This window comes from Triticum aestivum, chromosome 7D (genome assembly GCF_018294505.1).
Source record: "Triticum aestivum cultivar Chinese Spring chromosome 7D, IWGSC CS RefSeq v2.1, whole genome shotgun sequence".
Lineage (NCBI taxonomy): Eukaryota > Viridiplantae > Streptophyta > Magnoliopsida > Poales > Poaceae > Triticum > Triticum aestivum.
Window position 1 is genome coordinate 111,340,515 of NC_057814.1, and position 15,272 is coordinate 111,355,786.

Consider the following 15,272-nt stretch of genomic DNA (forward strand, 5'->3'; position numbering starts at 1 on the left):
CCCTTGACATGGAGAAGGGCATTATAAAGCCGGTGTTAACTGTTAATGTAAGTCAGTCCTTCTAAAGCCTTTATCCTCAACTGCTGTTTAATTTGCTCATACTCCCTATCGTTTTCTGCTGTTTAGTTTGCTGTTTCTACCAAAATGCGTGTTCGCAAGAACCGTAAGTTCTAAGTTTTACTTGTAAAACCAAATTCCTTATTCATACCATGCACATTACTCAATACTCCCTATATGTATGCTTGTTTTTATGGATCTATAATGTAGTGTGTGGTGAAGCAGCCCACGTTTGCACCTTGTCATCTCCTGTTTTATCTTACTGATGTGGCTGATGATATGAACAACATTCCATGCACATTAACCAAAATAGATACAATGATTTTCTTTGCCCTTCATCTATGCTTGTTATGTTGACATGGTAATCCAATAGTGTGGTGAAGCTCCCCGCATTATGAACAATGAAAAATTATGCTATTGATATTTTGAACTTACTCTTTATTTTCTAATTCAAAATTGGATGGAATTGACAGCACATTTATTATCTTTGTTTATACACATGCAAAACCTATCATCTCTCTGCTTTGTTTCAGGGTGATATGCCTGATGGCATGCACAAGTCTGCTGAAGGCTGTGAGACAAACCCAACATATATTGCAGCAAAGAAGGCAAAACATCTTGAAGATAGTGAGACAACCCCAAAGTCTTGTCTTGATGCAGTGTTCAAGTTACTTGAGACTAGTAGTCAGACAAGCTCACATAATTCGTTGTCTGAATCAGTTCGACTTCTTCAGTCCCATGTTCTAGCAGAAAGGCATTCTGCAACTCAACTTCAACTTGAAGTCCTATCTCTAAGAAAGATTGCGGAGAACACCAATGAGAACCTCATTGCTAAACAGCTACACCTGGAAGCTATGACCGACATGCTAGGCCGGTCTCACAACCTTGCTCAGCAGCTTGCGCAGCAGTTCCCGCGGAAGGCTAACCTTTCTTGAACTGTCTTGGAAGTGGTCTCGGTTCAGTATTATTTTGTTACGCTCCAATGGTACCCAGTTTTTGTAATCTGCTTCTTTGTTGCGCTTTATGATCACTGGTGGCGAACTTCGATGCCCGTAATTTCTTAGTTACTATGCCCGTAAATCCTTTATTGTATAGTGTAGGTTTATTCTTAGTTACTATGCCGTAATTTCTTTATTGCATAGAGTAGGTTTGTTCTTAATTCCTACTAGTTACTGCCATCATTCGCTATCTGAAAAAATCAGATGTAGTCGACCGTGCCGAAACATTCGCCTCTAACGGGCCTGGTTTTTAGTGGGCCACAATTGGGCCGGCCTGCATATTTCTTGGGCCCGAATGATTGGGGCCTTCACACTTTGTGCGAGGCCCACAACTTACACCGGCCTATATTTTAGTTGGGCCTTTTGTGGACCTAGCGCTTAGTTTGGCCCAGGTAGCGTTGGGCCATTAACATGCTGAATATTGTACTGGCCTGTTACGGCCCAGATGAAACCATGGGCCTTTAGCAGGCCGAAATGCATGTTGGACCTTAATTTTCACTAGTCGTCGACGGGCCTTCAGCAGGCTGAAATGTAGACCGGGCCTTTTTGGGCCCAGTTATATCACGGGCAGTTACCAAGCCGAAACATATCTCGGGCCTTAGTTGGCCCACTGATATCATGGGCCTTTAAGAGGCCGAAAGCTTAGTACAGACATCAATGGGCCGAATTATGCGACAGGCCTTTAACAGGCCCAAAGTCACGTTGGGCTTAACTGTTGCCACCTTTATTACGGGCTGTTAGTGGGCCCGATGTCCCGTCAGACCATATATGGCCCATGGGCAGCACGGGCCATTCCCAGGCCGAAAGTCACAACGGGCTGAAATGGGCCCATGTCTACATCGGGCCTCTAACAGGCCGAAAGTCATTGGGCTGTAATTGGGCCCAAATATTCGGCGAACAATTAACGGGCTAGATCTGGCTTCGGGCCGTAAATGGGCCCAAATATTTGGCGAACAATTAACGGGCCAGATTTGCCTTCGGGCCGTAAATGGGCCTTTATTAAGCAGGCCGTTATTAGGCTGGCCCACTAGTACCTGAGTAAGTACTACGGGCCTTTGACTGGGCCGGCCTTTTTAACCTATATGGGCCTCTGTTGGGCCCAGCCACGTGTCGACGTATCGTAGGCATGCCTCCTCCAATGGACGGGCGGCATCTGGCCCACTGACGAGCTGACAGGTGTTCCCTCCGGCCAATCAGAATTTTACACGTGGAAATTTCCCATTGGTCCCGGCTGTGAACGGGTTATCGGATTCAAAACCGGACCCGATAGCTTAACGGTGTTCCGTTACGGTGGATGCCACGTGTCGGTCACCCTTGACGAAAGCACTTCTGTGACGCGCGATTTATCGTCATGGAAGTGGACACTTCCGTGATGATAATTTTGGTAATGTCATGGAACACTTCTACGACAGCACAGGTATGACTATCTTGATTCTGTCATAAAATCGTCATGGATGTACATGCATGACAAAAAACGCGACCTACTGTGACAAACATGTATCATCATGGAAGTGTATTTTTTTTGTAGTGTTGGTTGCCTTTCCTCGCTCTCTTCCTAGGCTTCTTTTCTACCAGAAGGTCGTCTATAATACGTTCAGCCTCCAGAGGCGGCAATTTAGGCACCGACTCATGACGCTCAAACCCTGAGTAGGCGCCAGTATTGAGATACTGTTGAGTGTCATCGTCATCGTCATCGTCATCCTCAGCGACTAATGGAGCCTCTTCCTCACCCCGTCCGCTATCACCCAGCACGATAGCCGACGCTAATTGGGTAGGTGGGGTGTTGATATTCATACCTAACTGCGTGCTCGTGGGTGTGCTCCCGGACGCCTCCAGACGAAGCAGACTCTTTGGCCACAACAGGACCCACCCATTGCAATCACCAAGCCGCCGCGGGGTCTCGTCATCACCCCCTAGTACCGGAGGAGCCAAATTCTCGTGGCACGGTTTGACACTGGCCACGGAAACCTTGAAGACGTCCAGGGGGATGATAACCCACAAGTATAGGGGATCGCAACAGTTTTCGAGGGTAGAGTATTCAACCCAAATTTATTGATTCGACACAAGGGGAGCCAAAGAATATTCTCAAGTATTAGCAACTGAGTTGTCAATTCAGCCACACCAGGATAACTTAATATCTGCAGCAAAATAGTATGATAGTAATGGTAGCAGTGGCAAAGGTAATAGTAGCAGTATTGTAGTGATTGTAACAGTAGCAACGGTAAAGTAAATAGGCGGAAAACAATATGTGAAAAGCTCGTAGGCATTGCATCGATGATGGAGAATTATGTCGGATGCGGTTCATCATGTAATAGTCATAACATAGGGTGACACAGAACTAGCTCCAATTCATCAATGTAATGTAGGCATGTATTCCGAATATAGTGATACATGCTTATGGAAAAGAACTTGCATAACATCTTTTGTCCTACCCTCCCGTGGCAGCGGGGTCCTAATGGAAACTAAGGGATATTAAGGCCTCCTTTTAATAGAGTACCGGACCAATGCATTAACACATAGTGAATACATGAACTCCTCAAACTATGGTCATCACCGGGAGTGGTCCCGATTATTGTCACTTCGGGGTTGCCGGATCATAACACATAGTAGGTGACTATAGACTTGCAAGATAGGATCAAGAACTCACATATATTCATGAAAACATAATAGGTTCAGATCTGAAATCATGGCACTCAGGCCCTAGTGATAAGCATTAAGCATAGCAAATCATAGCAACATCAATCTCAGAACATAGTGGATACTAGGGATCAAACCCTAACAAATTTAACTCGATTACATGATAGATCTCATCCAAGCCATCACCATCCAGCAAGCCTACGATGGAATTACTCACGCACGGCGGTGAGCATCATGAAATTGGTGATGGAGGATGGTTGATGATGACGACAGGGATGGATTCCCCTCTCCGGAGACCCGAACGGACTCCAGATCAGCCCTCCCGAGAGAGTTTAGGGCTTGGCGGCGGCTCCGTATCGTAAAACGTGATGAATCCTTCTCTCTGATTTTTTTCTCCCCAAACACGAATATGTAGAGTTGGAGTTGAGGACGGTGGAGCACCAGGGAGCCCACGAGGCAGGGGGCGCGCCCAGGGGGGTAGGCGCGCCCCCCACCCTCGTGGATAGGGTGTGGGCCCCCTGGCCTTGATTCTTTCGCCAGTATTTTTTATTATTTCCAAAAATAATCTCCGTGAAGTTTCAGGTCATTTTGAGAACTTTTATTTCTGCACAAAAATAACACCATGGCAATTCTGCTTAAAACAACGTCAGTCCGGGTTAGTTCCATTCAAATCATGCAAGTTAGAGTCCAAAACAAGGGCAAAAGTGTTTGCAAAAGTAGATACGACGAAGACGTATCAACTCCCCCAAGCTTAAACTTGCTTGTCCTCAAGCAATTCAGTTGATAAACTGAAAGTGATAAAGAAAAACTTTTACAAACTCTGTTTGCTCTTGTTGTTGTAAATACGTAAAGCCAGCATTCAAGTTTTTAGCAAAGATTATGACTAACCATATTCACAATAACATTTAGGTCTCATGTTTACTCATATCAATAGCTTAATCAACTAGAGAGCGATAATAATAAATCTCGGATGACAACACTTTCTCAAAACAATCATGACATGATATAACAAGATGGTATCTCGCTAGCCCTTTCTGAGACCGCAAAACATAAATGCAAAGCACCTTTAAAGATCAAGGACTGACTAGACATTCTAATTCATGGCAAAAGAGATCCAGTCATAGTCATACCCAATATAAATTAATAGTAATGAATCCAAATGACAGCAGTGCTCTCCAGCTGGTGCTTTTTAATAAGAGGGTGATGACTCAACATAAAAGTAAATAGATAGGCCCTTCGAGAGGGAAGCAGGAATTTGTAGAGGTGCCAGAGCTCGGTTTTGAAATGGAGATAAATAATATTTTGAGCGGTATACTTTCATTGTCAACATAACAACCAAGAGATGGCGATATCTTCCATGCTACACACATTATAGGTGGTTCCCAAACAGAATGGTAAAATTTATACTCCCCCTTCACCAACAAGCATCAATCCATGGCTTGCTCGAAACAACGAGTGCCTCCAACTAACAACAGTCCCGAGGGAGTTTTGTTTGCAATTATTTTGATTTGATTTGCATAAAGCATGGGACTGGGCATCCCGGTGACCAGCCATTTTCTCGTGAGTGAGGAGCGGAGTCCACTCCTCTTGAGAATAACCCGCCTAACATGGAAGATACGGACATCCCTAGTAGATACATGAGCTATTCGAGCATACAAAAAAGAATTTCATTTGAAGGTTTAGAGTTTGGCACATACAAATTTAATTGGAACGGCAGGTAGATACTGCATATATAGGAAGGTATGGTGGACTCATATGGAATAACTTTGGGGTTTAAGGGATTGGATGCACAAGCAGTATTCCCGCTTAGTACAAGTGAAGGCTAGCAAAAGACTGGGAAGCGACCAACTAGAGAGCGACAACAGTCATGAACATGCATTAAAATTAATGAACATTGAGTGCAAGCATGAGTAGGATACAATCCACCATGAACATAAATATCGTGAAGGCTATGTTGATTTGTTTCAACTACATGTGTGAACATGTGCCAAGTCAAGTCACTTAAATCATTCAAAGGAGGATACCACCCTATCATACCACATCACAACCATTTTAATAGCATGTTGGCACGCAAGGTAAACCATTATAAGCTCCTAGCTAATTAAGCATGGCATAAGCAACTATGATCTCTAATTGTCATTGCAAACATGTTTATTCATAATAGGTTGAATCAGGAACGATGAACTAATCATATTTACAAAAACAAGAGAGGTCGAGTTCATACCAGCTTCTCTCATCTCAATCATTTCATCATATATCGTCATAATTGCCTTTCACTTGCACGACCGAACGATGTGAAAATAATAATAATAATAATAATAATAATAATAATAATAATAATAATAATAATAATAATAGTGCACGTGCATTGGACTAAGTTGGAATCTGCAAGCATTCAATAAACAGGAGAAGACAAGGCAATATGGGCTCTTGGTTAAATCAACAACAATGCATATAAGAGCCACTTTAACAATTTCATCATAGTCTTCTCCTATCGACCCCCAAAGAAAAGAAAAGAGGTAAAAACTATTTACACGGGAAAGCTCCCAACAAGCAAAAGAAGAACGGGAAATCTTTTTGGGTTTTGTTTTAATTACTACTACTACAGCATGGAAGTAAACTAGCTAAAAGCTACTACTAATTTTTTTGGGTTTTCTTAAGGTTTTTCAAACACACAAGAAGAAAGCATAAAAAGGAAAATAAACTAGCATGGATATTACAGTGAAAAAGTAAGAGCACCGACATCTAGCATGAGTGTGTGAATATAAATGTAATGTCGGTGAGAAATACGTACTCCCCCAAGCTTAGGCTTTTGGCCTAAGTTGGTCTATGGCCACGGCTGGCCGGGCGGATATCCAAAGTTATAGTTGGGATCGTACTGGGATGCAGTGGCTATTGCATCGTGGGCTGCAGCTTGGAGGCGAGCTGCCCTCGTCCTCCTTTCGTACTCATTTGCCTCCTCTCTGGTTATAAAATGTCTCCCTTTCGCATATGTGTCAAATTCTTCCTTGATTCCAGCTCGATCCATGAAGTCTTCTGAAGGCCATTCACAAGCCCGCACTTGAGCGTCCCTTAGTGGTTCATCGTCGGCATCGCGCATTGCGAGCCTGGGTCCTTGCTTCCTTGAAGGGCCACCTTGGTACATTTTCCTAAACATATTTCTTCCTCTGAAAAATTTCTGATATTTTTAGTAACCTCAAATAAAAGTGAACCAAACTCAACAAAATTGCTAGCAACTACTCCTACAAGTGCCTAGAGACTATATCATGCATTAGAACTACTTGGGACCATACAAATTTGACATGCAAGCTCAAGAACATGGTCACCTAGGCAGCATAAATTTGCAATGAATAGAGCACTAGAACAAAAACTAATTGGACCATTGGAGGAGTCACATACCAAGGAACAATCCCCCAAAGCAGTTTTGTGAGAGGTGCTTTGAGCTAGGAGATCGAAAATCGCGGCAAAATGAGCTAGAACTCGTGCTTGAGCTGGTTGGTGATTTTTTTGAGAGGAAGAAGGAGTGTGTGGTGGCTGGAATAAGTGGAGGGGAGCCACCATGGGCCCACGAGGCAGGGGGCGCGCCCTGGACCCTCGTGGCCAGGTGCCAGCTCCCCCTGATGTGTTCTCAGTGCCAGATATTCTCAAATATTCCAGAAAAAATCATATTTAAATTTCAGGGCATTTGGGGAACTTTTATTTTCGGGGTATTTTTTATTGCACGGATAAATCAGAAAACAGACAGAAAAATATTAATTTTACTTTATTTCAACTAAATAACAGAAAGTAAAAGGAGGGTACAGAAGGTTGTGCTTTCTAACTTCATCGATCTCATGCTCATCAAAAGGAATCTACTAACAAGGTTGATCAGGTCTTGTTAACAAACTCATTCCGAATTGCATGAAACCGGAGAAATTTCGAATAACACTAAGTTACCTCAACAGGGATATGCACGTCCCCAATAATAAGAATATCATATCTCTTTTTGACAGTAGGAAGAGGAAATTCCAAACCTCCAAATATAATCGATGGAATTTTTCCAATAGAGTTGATACTATGAACTTGAGGTTGTTTCCTCGGAAAGTGTACCGTATGCTCATTACCATTAACATGAAAAGTGACATTGCCTTTGTTGCAACCAATAACAGCCCCTGCAGTATTCAAAAAGGGTCTTCCAAGAATAATAGACATACTATCATCCTCGGGAATATCAAGAGTAACAAAGTCCGTTAAAATAATAACATTTGCGACCACAACAGGCACATCCTCACAAATACCGACAGGTATAGCAGTTGATTTATTAGCCATTTGCAAAGATATTTCAGTAGGTGTCAACTTATTCAAGTCAAGTCTACGATATAAAGAGAGAGGCATAACACTAACACCGGCTCCAAGATCAGATAAAGCAGTCCTAACATAATTTCTTTTAATGGAGCATGGTATAGTTGGTACCCCTGGGTCTCCAAGTTTCTTTGGTATTCCACCCTTAAAAGTGTAATTAGCAAGCATGGTGGAAATTTCAGCTTCCGGTATCTTTCTTTTATTAGTAACAATTTCTTTCATATACTTAGCATAATGATTCATTTTGAGCACATCAGTTAAACGCATACACAAGAAGATAGGTCTAATCATTTCAGAAAAGTGCTCAAAATCCTCATCATCCTTTTTCTTGGATGGTTTGGGAGGAAAAGGCATGGGTTTCTGAACCCATGGTTCTCTTTCCTTACCGTGCTTCCTAGCAACAAAGTCTCTCTTATCATAACGTTGATTCTTTGATTGTGGGTTATCAAGATCAACAGCAGGTTCAATTTCTAATGCTACATGAAGAACATAAGCCAGATGACGGAACGCAGAGACCTAGGATGTAGAAGATCATAACATGAGCGATTCGGCAGATTTGGATTCCTTTCCTATATATCCACTCATGTGGTACTTCATCATATGATTCATATAAGATCCATCTGTCTAGAGATCGTCATATACATCTAGAAAGCCGTATGCTTTGGAAGAAGCTTGTACATCATTCTCATTGCTAGGTTGAGCATCCTCATGAACATCATTATTAGTATTATCACTAGGTTCATGTTCATTACCAGATTGTGTTTCAGCATTAGAAATAGAAATATCATTAGGATTCTCAGGTGTGTCAGCAACAGGTTCACTAGAAGCACGCAAAGTCCTATCATTTTTCTTTTTCTTCCTTTTAGGAGGGCTAGGTGTATCAACAATATTTCTCTGAGAATCCTGCTCAATTCTCTTAGGGTGGCCCTCAGGATACAAAGGTTCCTGAGTCACTTTACCTCCCCTAGTTGCAACTGTAACAACAAAGTCATTATTCTTACTATTTAATTCATTGAGCAAGTCATTCTGAGCTTTAAGTACTTGTTCTACTTGAGTGGTAACCATAGAAGCATGTTTACTAATGAGTTTAAGTTCACCTTTAACTCTAGACATATAGTCACTCAAGTGTTCAATCATATAAGCATTGCATTTTAATTCTCTACCAACATAAGCATTGAGGTTTTCTTGCTTGACAATAAAATTATCAAACTCATCTAAGCATTGGCTAGCAGACTTATCACGAGGAATATCACCTTCATCAAATCTATAGAGAGAATTCACCTTTACTACCTGTGTCGGGTTATCAAGACCATGTGTTTCTTCAACAGTCGGTAAATTAAGACCATGTATTTCTTCAACAGGAGGTAAATTCTTAACATCTTCAGCTTTTATACCTTTTTCTTTCATAGATTTCTTTGCCTCTTGCATATCTTCAGGACTGAGAAATAGAACACCCCTTTTCTTCGGAGTTGGCTTAGGAGTTGGTTCAGGAAGTGTCCAATTATTTTCATTTGTGAACATATTATTCAATAGAATTTCAGCTTGATCAACTGTTCTTTCCCTGAAAACACAGCCAGCACAACTATCCAGGTGGTCTCTGGAAGCATCGGTTAATCCATTATAAAAGATATCAAGTATTTCATTTTTCTTGAGAGGATGATCAGGCAAAGCATTAAGTAATTGAAGAAGCCTCCCCCAAGCTTGTGGGAGACTCTCTTATTCAATTTGCACAAAATTATATATATCCCTTAAAGAAGCTTGTTTCTTGTGAGCAGGGAAATATTTAGCAGAGAAGTAATAAATCATATCCTGGGGACTACGCACACAACCAGGATCAAGAGAGTTAAACCATATCTTAGCATCACCCTTTAATGAGAACCGAAATATTTTAAGGATATAATAGTAGCGAGATTTCTCATCATTAGGGAACAGAGTAGCTATATCATTAAATTTAGTAAGATGTGCCACAACAGTTTCAGATTAATAGCCATAGAAAGGATCAGATTCAACCAAAGTAATTATATCAGGGTCGACAGAGAATTCATAATCCTTATCAGTAACAAAGATAGGTGAAGTAGCATAAGCAGGATCATATTTCATTCTAGCATTCAGAGATTTTTGTTTCAGCTTAGCTAATAATTTCTTAAGATCACTCCTATCATTGCAAGCAAGAAAGTCCCTAGCAGTTTCTTCATCCATAACATAACCCTCAGGCACAACAGGAAATTCATATCTAGGGGGAGAATCTTCATCATCACTTTCATTAATATTATCAGTTTCAATAATTTCATTCTCTCAAGCCCTAGCAAGTTGTTCATCAAGAAATTCACCAGGTGGCACAGTAGTATCAAGCATAGAAGTAGTTTCATCATAAGTATCATGCATAGCAGAAGTGGCATCATCAATAACATGCGACATATCAGAATTAATAGCAGAAGCAGGTTTAGGTGCCGCAAGCTTACTCAAAACAGAAGGTGAATCAAGTGCAGAGCTAGATGGCAGTTCCTTACCTCCCCTCGTAGTTGAGGGATAAATTTTTGTTTTCGCGTCTTTCAAGTTCTTCATAGTGACCAGCAGATATAAATTCCAAGCGACTCAAAGAATAGAGCTATGCTCCCCGTCAACGGCGCCAGAAAATAGTCTTGATAACCCATAAGTATAGGGGATCGCAACAGTTTTCGAGGGTAGAGTATTCAACCCAAATTTATTGATTCGACACAAGGGGAGCCAAAGAATATTCTCAAGTATTAGCAACTGAGTTGTCAATTCAGCCACACCTGGATAACTTAATATCTGCAGCAAAATAGTATGATAGTAATGGTAGCAGTGGCAAAGGTAACAGTAGCAGTATTGTAGTGATTGTAACAGTAGCAACGGTAAAGTAAATAAGCGGAAAACAATATGTGAAAAGCTCGTAGGCATTGGATCGGTGATGGAGAATTATGTCGGATGCGGTTCATCATGTAACAGTCATAACATAGGGTGACACAGAACTAGCTCCAATTCATCAATGTAATGTAGGCATGTATTCCGAATATAGTCATACGTGCTTATGGAAAAGAACTTGCATAACATCTTTTGTCCTACCCTCCCGTGGCAGCGGGGTCCTAATGGAAACTAAGGGATATTAAGGCCTCCTTTTAATAGAGTACCGGACCAAAGCATTAACACATAGTGAATCCATGAACTCCTCAAACTATGGTCATCACAGGGAGTGGTCCCGATTATTGTCACTTCGGGGTTGCCGTATCATAACACATAGTAGGTGACTATAGACTTGCAAGATAGGATCAAGAACTCACATATATTCATGAAAACATAATAGGTTCAGATTTGAAATCATGGCACTCGGGCCCTAGTGACAAGCATTAAGCATAGCAAAGTCATAGCAACATCAATCTCAGAACATAGTGGATACTAGGGATCAAACTCTAACAAATCTAACTCGATTACATGATAGATCTCATCCAACCCATCACGGTCCAGCAAGCCTACGATGGAATTACTCACGCACGGCGGTGAGCATCATGAAATTGGTGATGGAGGATGGTTGATGATGACGACGGCGACGGATTCCCCTCTCCGGAGCCCCGAACGGACTCCAGATCAACCCTCCGCAGAGAGTTTAGGGCTTGGCGGCGGCTCCGTATCGTAAAATGTGATGAATCCTTCTCTCTGATTTTTTCTCCCCGAACACGAATATATAGAGTTAGAGTTGAGGTCGGTGGAGCACCAGGGGGCCCACGAGGCAGGGGCGCCCAGGGGGGTAGGCGCACCCCCCACCCTCATGGACAGTGTGTGGGCCCCCTGGCCTTGATTCTTTCGCCAGTATTTTTTATTATTTCCAAAAATAATCTCCGTGAAGTTTCAGGTCATTCCGAGAACTTTTATTTCTGCACAAAAATAACACCATGGCAATTCTGCTGAAAACAGCGTCAGTTCGGGTTAGCTCCATTCAAATCATGCAAGTTAGAGTCCAAAACAAGGGCAAAAGTGTTTGGACAAGTAGATACGACAGAGACGTATCAGGGGCTCGGCCGGCCGTGGCACAATGGTTCTTTCGGCTTCATTATGGTCGCCTTCCCCACGTCCACCTTCTGGTCACCGATGGTGTACAATATGGTGCACGGGGTTACGTCGGCCTGCAAAGACATGTCTGCGTTGTGAGACATCCGAAAGGCAACGGAAATGGGAGATTATACATTTATTGAAGAGGGCCGGTGTGACAGATACCGTGAGGGCGTCGAGCTCAGCCAAAGACAAAGCACCGCCGAGCACGTCCGGTGCCGGAGCAGGTGCGGGAGCCGTTGCGGGAGTAGGTGCAGGTGCTGGTGAACCGCTAGTCGAGCTGCTCCCGAAGAAGTCAGCAAGGGGAAAGTCCGCGGCATTTTTTTCTGGCTTTTGCCTGCTCCAATTGAAAACGGCCGGAACCAAGACAGTAGACATATCTGCAACCACCTGTTTTGCGGCAGCTACCGCTGTTGCGACTGTCTCAGATGATTTCTTCTCAACCGCAATCTCAACGTTCTCGTCGATGTTTTCTTCAGTTAACCTCCGTCTTTCCTTTCTCTCCTCCATGGTCTCACGTTAGTACTTCTTCCATGTGGCGCCGTCTCCGACACCGTGCACGCGTCCATACGACGGCCAAGTCTCCACCGAGAGTCCTTTCAATATGTTCAACGCCCGGTTGAATGGAGTGTCCCACTTGGGCCTCGCCAACGCCTCAGACGGCGAGTCGTTTTCGACGGAGGAACAAGGATCGTTTACAAATATGACTAACGTGCCGTCGAATTGATCAGAAACTAAAATTACCAGTAGTCTCATGAACTCCGTCGTGCCCGGGTCCATCTCGAAAACCTTCTTGACTGAGTCCCAATGGTGCCGTGCCCTGAGGACGTCACGCTCTCGCGGGATGGTGAAGTCCGCCAAGGGGTCTGGGATGCCCAGACTCTCGCGTTCCGCGTCCTCCTTGGCCCATATGGACCTCTTCCCGCCGTAACCACGGCTTCCAAGGTGCTGGCACCCCATGTTCCTCTGTTGAAGCCCCTTCATGTACTTCGACTTTTTTTGGCAGCTTCGGCCTCGCAAGCCGCCTTGAATATTTCAAAGTGCTCTTCCGTGATTGTCGGATTATCCTTTACAATCTTGGAGTAGGGTTCCTTTTTGTTGACGATCCAATGTTTCACCCTTGCTTTTTCAGGCGGCCAACGCGTCGCTAAACTTGGTCATGGTGTGTTTGTTTATCTTCTTCATTGTCGGGTCCTTATCTGGATCTTTATAATCCTTTTCATTCCGGCCGGGGAACAAGAATATCTGGTGCAGCTTCTTTAGGAGGGAGGGCCTCATATTATCTATCTTCTGTAGTTTCTCATCATTGATGGTAGCGGTTGTCCGTATGATGCAGCCTATATGATTGTCGTAGCACGATCGCCCTTCCTCGGGCGCTATTGGCTCAAAAATGCCGTCATCTATCTCCGTGACCACCAGTCTAGTAGTCATGAGCTGGTTTGGGCGCCGTGACCTCTTTGCTTTCGGTTCTAGACCGACGCCGGTCTCGGCGCCGGTCTCAGTGTCATCGCCGGTCTGCATGTCAGTATCAGTCCCTGATGCGACAGGTGGGCCCAGCAACAACATCCGTTGATCGTCGGCTTCCCTCAAAAATTCGTCTGCCGCCAGGTAGACGTCGTCGCAATCAACAGAACCCTTTCCTTCATCGTTGCTAGCCATGTTTCCTACGACTAAATATATTCAATTAATTCTAGACCTAATAAAATGAATAATAACATAAAAAGGCCTATGTTTTGCAGGAACGTTGACTCCTTCCTGGTGCGGCAAATCCCGGGCACTCAATATGTCCTAGTTTGTACAACAAGTCATGCCGAAATTCACGGAAAATTTCGGCATGACCTTTGCTAAAAAGTGGACAAATCGAGCACCTGAAATTTGCCGGAACGGAAATGAATCAACATTCCGGCAAAACATAGGCCACTCGGCTTCATTCCCTGGAAACAGTGTTCAAATATCCATCTTCGACACCACAACACATGTCCAAATATACACGAGCAACCACATGTCCAAATTTCACAAGCTAATTCAAAAACTAAGTGTAGAAGAAAATTCAGTTAACTACTAGTAGAACAAAATTCAGTTAACTTTAGTGCTCTATAATGATGAAAGGAAAAAAATTCAGTTAACTACTAATTTCATTCATTTAGGTTATTCATTTAACTTCACCCACTAGTAGAAAAGAGGGCTTTGGTTCAGCCGGGTCAGCCCATTAGTCCTGGTTCAGTCCAGAACCGGGACCAATGGGGGCACTGGTCCCGGTTCATGAGGCCAGGGGCCTGCCGGGCCTCGTGTGGGCATTGGTCCCGGTTCGTCTGGCCCCTTTGGTCCCGGTTGGTGGGACGAACCGGGACCAATGGGCCTCGCTCCTGGCCCACCACCATTGGTCCCGGTTGGTGGCTTGAACCGGGACCACAGGCTGCCCTTTAGTCCCGGTTCATGCCACGAACCGGGACCAATGAGGTGCCTATATATACCCGTCGCCCGCGAGCAGAGCACTCCAGTGCTCTGTTTTTCTCTGGCCGGCGAGGGAAGGGCTTTGTGGTGCTCTAGGTCACCTCCTATGCACATGAGGTGTTCGATGAAATGCCCGAGCCACACTAGTTAAGCTTTCTCCTCTCGAAGCTCGACCTCAAAGCTCCATTTTCCTCGAGATTTGTCTAGGTTTAGTGGCCCGTCACATCCCATTCCCGTCTTCACCGCCGTCGATCGCCCGCGCCGATCTCGTCGCCGGCACCACCGTGGTGAGCCTCTTGTTCTTATCTTCTTTCTGAAAGAAAAAAATTCTTACTTTAGATAGATACTTGTCTAATTTTCTTACTATTTTATTGCTTGTTATTATATAGTGCGATGGTTTTGGTATCCGCCCCCATCGGCCCTCGTCCTGTCTATGATTTGGATGTGGTATATATTATCTTTATAACTTGGTTCATTTATTGTTTATGAAAATTATGCCGACCAACGTGACATAGATTTTATTTATCTAGGAGGTATGTGAACCGGAAATTCCAACCGACCCTATTGTCGAGAGGTTAAATTTAGTTGAAGAAGAAAACAATTTCTTGAAGGAAAAAATATAAAAAATTGAGGAGGCGAAGATGATATTGGAGTTGCATGTTGCGGATGTCGTCGATGATCACAAGATCAAGATGGATGCAATGCGCTTGAAGATTA